The sequence below is a fragment of the Dermacentor variabilis genome, chromosome 1 (genome assembly GCF_050947875.1).
Source record: "Dermacentor variabilis isolate Ectoservices chromosome 1, ASM5094787v1, whole genome shotgun sequence".
NCBI classification, from domain to species: domain Eukaryota; kingdom Metazoa; phylum Arthropoda; class Arachnida; order Ixodida; family Ixodidae; genus Dermacentor; species Dermacentor variabilis.
Window position 1 is genome coordinate 193,534,530 of NC_134568.1, and position 12,471 is coordinate 193,547,000.

Consider the following 12,471-nt stretch of genomic DNA (forward strand, 5'->3'; position numbering starts at 1 on the left):
AACGAGCGGAATATATCCAAGCTCGGGTCGAGACACGACCTGAGAATGCTTGCCGCCAGGGATCCCCGCTCGCGCAGCACTGCCGAAGCGGCATGGCTCTCGAACATCTCCAAAAGGTGCTCGTCGGTGACATTCCAGCGACCGCAGGCGAACGCAGCGAAGTCGTCACACGGCTTCGGCCCTGCGCTGTCAATCAGAGCGGCCACAGCTAGGCCTAGCTGCTTGCAAGACCGCCGCTGGCACAGGTACGGCGACCGAGTCCTGCCAAGGAAGGAGCCAGTTCGTCCCGGACACGGAGCTCATTTAAAGCCGCGGAGAGCATATCTGAAGCCCATGACGGCAAGTCATCAGCAAACCAAGCTGGTACAGGTAGTCATGTTTCAGGCTATATGAGGTGCTATCACACATGTGAAAGAAGGTAACGACGAAACACACACAGTTGAATCGTTTGGTCCGACTTTTCGGATAGCCTTCATGCCGCGTTGTCCTACTAGCATTCAAATAAAGACACTAACTTGCCGAAAAGAAATGTGCTCGACAAATCAAAATTGTGGCAGAAACCGCCGTAGGTAATTGTCAAAGTCGGCGATAGCTTTCTTGTGTGGCACCCCTGCCTTTCTCAATGACATTGCGGGTTACACTGCAAACACTACGGGAACATCTGCCAATACATTAAAGGCTCGGACACATCCATCGTTTCTACCGGCGTCAGCTAGCGTTGCGTCCTCGGCGTCGACGCGTAGCAAGAAGACAGGCCGAAAAGCCGAGGGCTCGACATGCCAGATCTTGGCAACCAGCATTTCTGCAGGTGTTGGCTGGCTTTCCGTCACAAGTGTCGCTTGAAGTCGACGCTGAGAGGGGCGACAAACCGAAGGGTCGAGATCTCGCATGTTTAGTACTCGGCATTCTGGCGCCTCGGTGTCCTGGTCGCTGAAGAAGAGTCCGTTCCGTCAGGACACTTGTTCAGTATTGCTTGCTTCGTAACGAAACAGCTCCCCATCGGGGCAAAGAAAGGACAAGCTTGCAACACATCCAGGAAGCAGGTGACGTGATAGCGAGTGACGCATGCGCAACTCCAACAACTGCGACTGGTGCCTCCGCGCCCTGCCTGTTCTAGCGACGTCACGCATGAAAACGCCCTCTCGGCTCCACGGCGCGCACCTACACTGTTGTCCTCTCCGCTTCATGACACGCTATTCGCAACTCGTTGCCCTTTCCACGTCTCTCATTCAATGAGATGCTTGCATTGCGGTGAGAAGACGCAATAACGACGAAATCCTGCGAAAGAGCCAAGGAAAACTATCCCTTTAAAACTTCTACAGCAAAGCTTTCTTTGCAAACCCTCTGTGGACATCTTGACGAATAGCTCAACAGGGGACAGCACATATAGTAAGGAATAGGCTCACTACCTATAGAGTTGCGCCGATGACCAGCTGTCTTCTCTGTAGAATAACGAAGTCAAAGAAGAAATGGTACTCAAATATTATTACTTCAACGAATATATGCCTTCAAGCGCGTAATTTACTTAAATTATGGGGTTTAACGTGCCAAAACCACTTTCTGATTATGAGGCACGCCGTAGTGGAGGACTACGGAAATTTCGACCACCTGGGGATCTTTAACGTGCACCTAAATCTAAGTACACGGGTGTTTTCGCATTTCGAAATGCAGCCGCCGTGGCCAGGATTCGATCCCGCGACCTCGTGCTCAGCAGCCCAACACCATAGCCACTGAGCAACCGCGGCGGGTACGCATTATTTATTAAAGCGAAACTTTCTTTCCTATCTTCCCCGCGGTATGGTGCGTCTACTCCGTCGGTTTCTCAATGAATAAAGTGGGACGTTCCTGGAGATAGTGTAATCGGTGGTTACGTGGGTCTCATGGTAAGCTATCCGCGTCTTGCCATCCTGACGGGCAGGCACATATTGGCTATGTTAAAAAACGCGGTGCAGAAAACGAACCGTTGGTGCAAATTTGCCACCGCCTGAGTCTTCATGCAGAGCAAAACCTTGCACAAATTATCGAGTCCTAATTTTACGCGACAAAGCTGTGGTTAACGCGTACTGATCCCAAGTGCGCGTTGTTGTGCACAGTTACATTAGTACGAATTCAGGTGGCGGTGATAAAAAAAAAATCACCGCCCAAGCACTCCGTACAGATGGTTAACCAGCGAAGCTGAAACGTGCGGCCCCGCTGTTTACCACTGGGTCATTCCCGATGGTTGATTAAACGACGGCTTAATAGGTGGCCGGATCCTCAGTACGCAGTTGCTGCTTGCGCTCGGCTGCACGAACCTGTTCTTGTGCCCGGGCTGCAGCTTTGACACGGCGTAGACAAGCTCGTTCCCGGTTCTGCTCGTGACCTTGCTGATCTAAAGCTACCTGCTCCTCAGCAGTGCTTATGATGCGTGGCCTACCCATTTCGAAGCCGCAGAGAAACTGCTGCGCGTGCGCTCGGCTGCGACGGCGAGTAACGACGTCACTACTCGCGCAACCGATCGCGTGCCTCTCTTTCTCTTTCTTTTTTCGCGCATGCACATGTGGTTGCACCGGAGGAGTTTTCGGCGTACAGGCGACAGACGGACGGACGAATCGGCTAGACATATACAGCTTCGCTATAAAAGCATGTTTTAGGAGCTTGTTTAGGTGCGGTCCGCTAGGTACTCCCGCGTTCTTGTGTAACACCTATGTGCGCTGTGTTACGAGCACTTAGGTTTTTGCCATCTATTATGAAACCGTTCATTGTAAACCGATTTGTACCTTGAGGGTCCTTAAGGGTGCAAATTGGCTTACAGTATTGAATAACATGCGCTTTTATATTAGCAGGTCTGCGTGCTGCAAACAGACCTATGAGCCTACTATACAGGGTGTCCCACATTATTTGAGTCAAGAATTTAAAAATGGAAGGCGCGTCGGAAGCTAATTGAACCGAACGCATACTATTCGCAATAGCCTATAGTAACACGGACAATGTTTGTTTTCCCCCTATCTGACTAATAAAGTTTAATTACCATTTTTTAATTATTGGCTGAGGACCCCAAGTATGATACGCAGATTTGTAGAGCACGTTTAGAAACCACCGATCGAGTTGTTTCCTTTACACCCGCCGTGGTTGCTCAGTGGCTATGGTGTTGGGCTTCTGAGTTCGTGGGATCGAATCCCGGCCACGGCGGCCGCATTTCGATGGGTGCGAAAACACCTGTGTACTTAGATTTAGGTGCACGTTAAAGAAACCCAGGTGGTCGAAATTTCCGGAGTCCTCCACTACGGCGTACCTCATAATCAGAAAGTGGTTTTGGCACGTAATACCCTATAATTTAATTTCTTAATTTGTTTCCTTTACGACACGTCTCACGTAGGCCTTTTTTCCGGGTTGCAAAGAAAGCCCGCGAAATATGAAAAAAGCCACGTGACGGAGCGTTTGCGCAGTGGTATTTTGCTGCTCTCAAGCGTGCGTTCGGTGAACGAGGTCGGCTGCATGTGACTGGCGACGAGGAAGCGGCAGGGCGTTCTTTATCTCATCGGCAGCGCTCGGCCACCAGCATACGTTTTCGCCGTCATCCGACGAAAGCCGACCTTGTTCACCGATCGCACGCTTGACAGCAGCACGATACCACTGTGAAAGCGCTCCGTCACGTGTTCTTTTTCTCCTATTTCGCGGGCTTTCTTTGCAACCGGAAAAAAAGACTACGTGAGACGTATCGTAAAGGAAACAACACCATCGGTGGTTTCTGAAGGTGCTCTACAAACCTGGGTATCATACGTGGGTTCCTCAGCCAATAATGAAAAAGTTGGCTAATTATATACTTAATTAATCAGTGAGTTATTGGAAAAACAAAAAAATGTCTGAGCTGCTATAGAACATTGCCTACAAGGCATGCATACAAGGCATAGAACTATGCCTTCGATTCAATTCGCTTCTGGCGCACCTTTCATTTTTAAATTATTGGCGCAAGTTATGTGGGACACCCTGTATATTGCGTCTTTTGTTTCAGTTACGTGGAAAAGACGTCTGCTCACTGGCAAGACTGTCTGGCTCAGAATATCATGTTATATAGGACGGTTTGCTGTGGTTTTGTTTGTCTGCAGCATGAGCAATGTAGTGCGGTGGTGGACAAAGTTTACTCTCTATTAGTCCTAGTGAGGTGGTGATACTGGAAATGGGGCGGCCGCTTGAAGGTGACAGAATGACGCCGAGGATGCCAAAGGTTGTCGTCACTGTAAGGGAATGGACAAACGGACTAAGCAAACTTAGTTTCGAGCACTTAACTGCTATCGCAGTAATAAAACAAATTACAGGGCCTCTTAATATCTCTCTTAAGAGGTGAACGTCAAAAGCCTAGTCTTCCTCCTCTTATCATCCTCCTCTTTCTCGTTGCCCCTTCTGTTTCTCTTCTTTCTTTTAGTCATTACTGCTCACTACAAAGAATTAGTCATTTGTAATCAATTGTGGTCATTACAAGCCGTCGTTAAACATGTTAGTCATATCATAGTCATTAGTAGTCATTACAAGTCATCTCAGTCATTATTAGTCATTACTGGTCATTCCTAAGCATATTCAGCCATTTCTAATCAACTGTAGTCGTTACAAGTTGCCGCTATCATATTGGTCATTTCATAATCATTAGTAGTCATTATAAGTCATTGCAGTCATTATGAGTCATTGCTGCTCACTAGTAAGCATATTTAGTCATTTGTAAACAATTGTGGTCTCTACAAGCCGTCGTTAGACATATTTGTCATTCTGTAGTCATTGGTAGTCGTTACAAGTCATTAATAGTCACTTTAGTCATTACTACTCATTACTAGACATTTCTAGTCATTTCTAATCAAGTGTGGTCATTACAAGCCGTTGTTAGACAAATTGGTCATTTCGGAGTCATTAGTAGTCATTACAAGTGATTAGTAGTCATTCTAAGTCATTATTAACCTCTACCGATCTCTATTATAACGTTATCATTCACTAACTGTCACTATCAATCCTCTTTCATTCCTTAATCTGTCTTCATATGGGGTGATGACGCTTCCGCGGACACTCCGGCGGTCAGCTCTGTTGTCACAAACTTCACCATGAGCATAGAAAGGCTTTCGCCTTAATAATTTGTGAATTCATGAAGAAGTATATAAACAAGTAAGACGACAGGACGAGCAGTCGCCCTGTCAACTTTCTTACTTTCTTTCTTACTTTTTCGCACTTCTTGCTCGTTTTTGTGTGTCTTCATGAACACGTACTAATTCGTTCTACGACTACACTTTGTTAATAAAGATAATGTACGCGATGCCACGTTGCTGTTCTTCAGAGCCATCATTTCCGACTACATTAGCAGCTTTTTGACGATTTTCGAATGAACCGCTGCCAGACGGGGAGATATGGCCGCAAGAGAGGTACTCGCCTTTGCGCTCCGTGGAACCTTCGGGAGGCATTGGTCAGGATGGCTGCGTCAAGCAGAACATTGGGTTCCGGAACCAAACGTGGCGGCTGCGGTGGCGGCTTTGGAGTGATGTCAGCCAGCTCGCTCGGCTCGATGACCACTTCGTCCATGACGTGAAACTCTTCGGCGAGCAACGCGATGCCCAACGTGACACCAATCAACACCGTACTCGCCAGGATGGCCACCTTGGGAACCTCTGTGGGGGCAGAGTGCGAGGCGAAATCGACCGCGGCGGGTCGTGCTACTGGATGACAGAAGTCTACGGTCCTCGTTCGCTTTTTGCCCATCTTCTTCTTCATCCTTGACTTTTTGCCACGTGCCAATCGAACTGGGGAATCGTGTGTCTTCACTTCCTTCACTTCACTGAGGAGGCCAGTGGTCGCAGAGGTAAATAGAGGCATGGGATGGAGACTGAGAGCGTAAAAAGGACATCGTGGCCTACACACTCAACGTACTCATACACGGGCTCACTGCAGCTTGGCCACGCCGCAGAGCCTTTCTGACGCACGGAATTTGGCACACGCCAGTTCACCATACAAAATACGTTGCAAGTCCAAAGAATGGCAACGGTGCATGCATAAGTTCGACTTGAGTAATAGAATCACAACACCATCTCGATATACAACTTTTTTTGTTCTAAATACTATTCGATGTACACGTATTTTTATTGTGTGGAGTTAATGGGTGCAGGTTTACCCCAACGCAATAGAGAACGCAGAAAAAGTAAAAAAAAAGACATATCTTGAAGGACCATCATCATAATATTGATACCTCGATCATCGTGCTTTTCTGGAAGTTGACGCTTAATACACAGCGATATATTTATTTATTTAGGACCTCGTGTTTATGCACCTTGAAGTACGCCCTGGTGCTTATCGTGCATGATTTGGCCCTCTATATTCTTTCAGCGCTGTTCAGCACACCGACAGATAGTTTTCCTGGACAAATTCTTCCGGGTCCATGCAGAGGGAAGGAAAATTAATAATTTTCGTAAAAGGGTCGATAAGTAACTAGCAAGCCTAGCGATTTCCCTATGTTTACGAATATGAAGTCGTGCGTGCAGATATGGGACAGTACGAAACACGCACGCATTTTCCAGCGCACCTACATGGTTGATGGCGCATAATTTTCTGAGAAGTTCTGCGAATGTTGCTCGAAGTGTTCGTTCATTAGCCGGAGTTCTTTACTGCGCCGCGCGTTGCGCCGAATAGCAGGGATTATTTCTTCTCTCCCGAGCGCCGAGAAAGGCTCTCAGTGGTGATTACCGCCGGGGAATGTATCAATATTATGGTGCCGTCTGGTTTCGGAGTATTTATTTAGCACCGCACTATTGACACAAGGTAATGGTGCAGTGGGGCATAAAGGGAAAAAATAGGGAAAAGAAGATATCCGACCGAGCACCACCACGTTGGAAAATGGTCGCATTTTCCCTTGCATATTGCTTTGGGTCTCATTTCACTCCTGGAGAGTTTCTTACGCGAGAATAAATTTTCTTTCGAAGTGAGCACTGACAGATCTATGTCTTGTTCGGCGTCTACTACATCGAATTCAATGAAGTCTATTGCATATAAATGAAAACATTAAACCTGTAACTAACGTATATGGAGCAGAATTTTCGTTAAGTGCAATGATACATTTGCAACATTTTCGAAAATTGCAAAATAAAAATGTTATGTTTAGCCAACAATGCACATCTTGGAATCCATGTGAAACGAAGCTTTCATGTACTGGGTAATCAAACGATATAAATTTTTCCATTTCCTTCCTGCGCCTTTGGCGTAGAGGAAACTGGCGCGCATGCATGTTCTCTCGCGCACCTCTTTTTTTTAGGTGAGACCTATTCGGCAAGATAGTGGCAGTGCCCAGCAGCCACGGTCAGGAAAGTCCGGGAGGGTTCGCACAGAAAGTTTCTCTTAAACAAAACATATGAAGCATCGCGTTTGCAACTCCATGACTCAGCAAAGAAAAATGTTGTCAAGAATCTGTAAACTGCGCCTCTTGATCTATATAAAGCTAACAAAATTCTTGTTGTATACACCGCTATGGAATGTACCACAAACTCATGAGTAGGACTTCTGAAAGTAGTCTTGTAGAGATCGTAACAATTTAACGTAAGCTACAAATAATGTACGCCGTTTGTCCCCCTTAGGTGCTCTGACTGATGCAGCTTAGAGAGTTGCGGTACTTGTTTTCGGTGACATGTCAGGGATTTGTGAACGGTGCTTCAATTTGGTTTAAACCTACTGGTTTCCGGCAACTTTTGTAAAAAGTGCGAGGGCTCACTCGAAATTCTGCTTTGTTCAGTCGGTGAAATTCAAGTTTCGGTATGAAATGCAACAAATTTTATTTGAACACGCCCAGATTTTCTAGACACGCAGCAGCTAACACCCCAAGCGACTGCGGCGCGAAGCTAGCTCGTTTCTTATGGCACTGGTAAACTTATTTTAAAATGCCGCCTTCACAAGCCATCGCCGCAGAGGGCGACGAGGGCACTGTTGCAGTTCTTAAAGGCAACAGAATTGGACAAGTGACTATAGCCTGAACAGATGTTTATAGTGCTGCAAGTGTTGCTGTGCTGTGCGGTGGCAGTATGCGGCGACAGTTACCGACTGTGATTGTATTAATTAATTAATTAATTATGGGGTTTTACGTGCCAAAACCACTTTCTGATTATGAGGCACGCCGTAGTGGAGGACTCCGGAAATTTCGACCTCCTGGGGTTCTTTAACGTGACTGTGATTGTATGTCTATGCTCCTTTCTTTCTTTATCTCTACTTTGTTATCACTTTAGCTCCCCTCTCTCCCCTCTCTCCCCAGCGTAGGGTAGCAAACCGGATCTTTCCCTCTGGTTAACCTCCCTGCCTTTCCCCTTTCCTCTGTCTCTCTCTCTTATGACCCTGGTGGGTTTTTCGCGGGTTTAAAAGTACGAGGCGTATATTTAAAAAGGCAGGTGACAGTGAGGTTCTAGAAGGCAAGCCACTCGGGACAAATACTGTGATTAGGCTGAGGAAAGCTAGAATTGTGTTCCCACAGTGGTTAAAGATCAAGCAATATAAGCCGTTATTAGGACGCACGCCGTAGTGGGCGACTCCGAATTAATGTTGACCACATCGGGCTCTTAAACGAGCACCGAATGGATGCTGCAAGGGCGTTTTTGTATTTCGCCCCCATCGAAAGCGGCCGCTGCGGACGGGATTCGGTCCTGCGCCCTCGAGCTTAGCATCGCAACGCCAAAGCCACTACGCCACCACGGCGACTATGCTGTGAAGTGATTAGATGAAAAATAATTTGTGAATTTGTCAAATGTTCGTGCTGAATTCTCGTGAAAATAATGTCCACCTTTGACACTAATGTATAGCTGAAGGCGTTGAATTGCACTACGTGCCGCGGGTGTTCAAAAAAAAAATTATGCTAACGATAAAGAAAAACCGTACCTAAATATACTTTAGCGACACCAAGCGTGCACGAAACCCCAATCCCATTGTCACTGGAACCAGCCAGTCAGTAGCACTAAAGGTATGAAAAAAAAGAATTCACCGACGATTACGATACTCCCTAATACGAAATTTGAGCGCAAATCATAGGTGTTTTCATTTCGCGTGTCAATATTTTGGTTATTCGGTAGACGGTTTATATTAGGAAGACAACGCTGTGCGTAGCGTGGCTGGCGCGGATACTCTGTCTCGAGCGGCACATTGCAAACGGAGAGAAGTGTGGCGCGAATGCCTCGCTAATCGGGAGATCGCGAGAGGCAGTGCGTGGGTGACGCGTGAGCGCAATGCACAGCAGCCACCGCAGACAGACTTTCGCTCATGCAGCGCTTTGTTTCCATATATGGTATCATTGGACGTGCTCGCCGCATGCCTTATAGATGGCTTTATCGGTGAACAGACGACGCGCGCTACTCTGACGTCATTTCGTTGCGGTCGTCGCTGCAGAGCACGTCTTGCGCGGAACTACTCTTTTCACCTGCTCCGCTTTCCGCCTTATTGTTCCGCTGCACCCTCCTCCTTCGCTGTCATCCTCGCATTCTCTTCGCTATCGCCATCTTTCATCCCCCGCTGCGTTCTGCGTTCGCTCCTTCATCCTTCGCTGTGCTCGTGTTTTCGGTTACGCCGAGGGACGCCGACGCTCAACGCAGGAGCGGGCACCTAAGAGCTTAGCTCTAAAAAGGAATGTCGGAGAAACATAACATGCTTTTCCAGAATACATGTCTGATTTTTGTGCTTTCCTGAAAAATGGGAGGCGATAATTATTTTGACTCCTAACGCAAGCTGGTAGAGCTGCCTTACTGTTGTGATCACTTCGACTTGGCTTCAGTCATCAGTTGCTAAAGTTAATTATTGCGAACCAATTGACATGCTAGCTTTACCTTTGTTCTCAAACTCTGAGTATTATATGCTGGCCAAACGGCTGACGTGAACTAGTGAATAAGGCTTCCTCACACAAGCCGAGACGTCTAATACTTATTAACAACACATTCTTGGTCAGCGTCCTTTCCTTTTCTACTCACATCAATTTACTACCCGACCAAACAGGATGATGTCAAGGCATCAATTTCCTTAAAGCAGCATTTTAGCAGCATCTGCATTATGTGCGCAACAATATTGTTCTAGGCCATTCCCGTACATCGGAGTAGGCGTTCAGCTAGACGACGAAGACGACAGTCGGAAAGGCGTCAATGGTTGTTTTAGACGCGTCATCTTGGTTGCACCTTCTTCCTGTACGTTGTGAAAGTATTGTCCCATATTTTGACCTACCCTATCTTCGTAACAATTTGGTAGAGATATGGCGCACTACAAAGTGTCCAGCTGTTGGGTGATTGTGAAAGTGGTAGAGTACATTGGAGCGGAGGATCGTTAGAAGTATGAACAGAAGTTCCGGATCATTGGAGTTAGCATCGGGACGGTAGAGAATATCATCACGTAGCACGAACAGGCTGAGGGATGGGTAAAAGACATCCAAATATTTCATTCATAGGTTCGTAGGTGTAGCAACATCACAGGTAAATCTTGCCTCTTCTACACTTGCTAAACATTATTTGAGTACGAAGCAAAAGCTGGAGAGTAATCGGTATGTTTGCAATGACGATCGCATAGAGACCTCTGGAAGAGCATAGTTATGAAAGACTGTTACACAAATGCAGAGATTTTATGACCTATCCAGCTTATTCACTTTTCACTTCCAACTAGTCATCATAATAATGTCTGACGACAAACATTGTTATCAAAAAAACGCATTTAGGATCAATGAAGCCGTCGATTTTGTCCTTTATCTCAGGTAAAATTTATAGGAGGAAGCAGAAATAAATCAAGTGCAGAGGCGTAATGCTGCCAACGCTCTGTCTTCGCAGCTGACGGAACCAAACGGAAATACCAGTTTGGTTGAGGTTCGGGTTCAACGCGCTCAGATTGCGTTTCCGTTCAGTTCTGGTTCGGAGAAACAAAATTTTCTAACGGTTGGCGAGCCAGTTCGCAATACTGAACCAGTTCGCGAATCAGTGCGGCACTGTATCCCTTTGGTGGTGACAAGCTGCACAGTACTATTGACTTGTCCGCATGGCGCATGCGCAGGTTTTGTCAGGAAGTGGAAGACAGGCGCCATGGCTGGCAGTAGAAATTTATAAGGGCGTTCTAATAGTGAATTTTTTAAAATTTGATTCAATAGCACTACTTGAGATAAACGACCGTCGAATATTGAATACTCACAATTTCTAAAAAAAACAAGAAAAATGTGAAATGATAAGCTTCGTGAAATCGGTTCGGCAACAAAAGGCTTGCTTACATTATTTAATTCATGCATACCGGATATGATACAATACGATCACATCTGGGCCACGTTGAGAATACATGTGATTAAAAAGAGGAAGAACAGGTCCCAGATGCATGTAGCAGAGTGTAGCGCTTGTTGAAATAGCGAAGCACAGAATTGCAGCACCGCGCATCGTTTTGATGGAATCCAAACGTATTTAGATTGGTCAAATGATAAATCTATTTTTCTAAATCGAAACAGCGAATTCATAGGCCCCCTAAGAGGAGGGATGATTACTCGAAGGCTGGTAACTATTGCGCATAAATGACCGTCTCGATGTGTTTGCTCTGGAACTCGGTCGTCTGTGCAACAACTGCGGTCCTGATAAACCAGGAATCATTTGGATGAGTCTCCGTTTGTGTCACTCCTTTTTCCTGTAGACTGCAAGAACTGTTGTTTTCCCTACAAGTATTCGAATGAAACTATAAGGAATTGGTCTTGAAGATGCAGCGTAGATCCGGACGCTCAGGTGTCGACAACGCGAACAGCGTCTGCGGCGTTCCGTGCTGCATCTTTTTTTAACGCGACAGCGTTAAGCAGCTCGTGTCGCAGAAAAGCCGGTGTTGTCGGCGTCGGCGGAGTTGGCCGTGAGTGAAAAATCCCGGAAGGCAATTCATAAATAAAAACAACTTGCAAGATGGGCTGGGTGGGAATCGAACCAGGGTCTCCGGAATGTGAGACGGAGACGCTACCACTCAGCCATGAGTGCGATGGTTCAATGCGCGACAAAAGCGCCTCTAGTGAATGCGGTGTTGCGTTAGAGACCTGCCGTAGAAAGTTATACTGCGGTGTATATTGATAGTTATGAGCATGTAAATTACAGAAGTCACAGTTAAACGAATAGCGAAGTACGTTTCCGCCACATTTCTTCTGCGCTTGGCGCACACGCAGAGCCATCTTGCGGATAACACAGAAGACCCCCTCCTTGCAATGTACGGCGCTGCCCCGACAGGTGGCGCGCCACTCGCCCACTTCTCCCCTTCGTCTCGTCAAGAGCATGCTGAGTGAATGAATGGGTGGTGTGAACGGGGTGCGATAACGCTATCGCATTCCACTCTTGAAGGCGAAGCTTAAGCGTCCTCCAATATTTTTTGTGCACTCATTCGCAACAGCATGTGCGCTGCTTGGATAGACTTTTCACGTGACCGCCGTCCTTTTTCGATCGGAAAGCAGCCGAGGCACCCTGACAAGAATAAATAAAGACAATTTTCTCTACGATGTGTTGTTAA